The 657-nt window shown below is 44.0% G+C and overlaps 1 non-coding gene across 1 annotated transcript; it reads left to right on the forward strand.

Annotated features, from left to right (window-relative positions):
* Positions 1-550: 550 nt before the first annotated feature.
* Positions 551-657, forward strand: LOC117273942 (small nucleolar RNA R71). Its single transcript, XR_004503979.1, has one exon. It is a non-coding gene; the product is annotated as a small nucleolar RNA R71 (small nucleolar RNA).

Below are 657 nucleotides of genomic sequence, written 5' to 3' on the forward strand. Positions count from 1 at the left end.
CTGCTGGTATTGACCTTGTGGTTTGAACTGATTCTGATTACCCTGATTTTCACCCCATGAGAGATTTGGGTAGTTCCTCCAATTTGGATTATAAGTATTACCATACTGATTCTGATGAGCCTGGCCTCTATTCGCATTTCCCACAAAGTAAACTGACTCTGGGTTCGTTGGACAGGCATCACTGGTATGACCCTTGCCGCAGACTTCGCAAAACATCTACACCTGCTGTATTGGTTGAACTTGTTGCATTGGTGGGAACTGTTGCTGATTTTGGTTCACATTCATCTTGTTGATTTGGTTTGCTAAAGATGCTACATGTGTAGAAAGTGCTGATACAACATCCAATTCAAGTACTACGGTAGCTTTATGGGTTGTGTGTCTACCTGCTTCCCCTTGCCAATCTGGGTTGCTTTTGGAAAACTTGTTCAACAGCGCGTAGATCGCATCAAAGCTCTTTTCCAGTACTTGACCACCAACTGTTGCATCTACCACTATTTTCGTTTCAGGGTGCAGGCCTTCAATAAAGGTGTGAGCCAGTACTTCGTTGGTTTGGTTAAGATGTGGACAGTCTCGTAGTAGCCCCTTGAATCGCTCCCAGGCTGCATACAGTGATTCACCTTCTCTCTGTTTGAATGCAACTATCTCACTTCTTATCTT

The sequence above is a fragment of the Nicotiana tomentosiformis genome, chromosome 2 (assembly GCF_000390325.3).
Source record: "Nicotiana tomentosiformis chromosome 2, ASM39032v3, whole genome shotgun sequence".
NCBI classification, from domain to species: domain Eukaryota; kingdom Viridiplantae; phylum Streptophyta; class Magnoliopsida; order Solanales; family Solanaceae; genus Nicotiana; species Nicotiana tomentosiformis.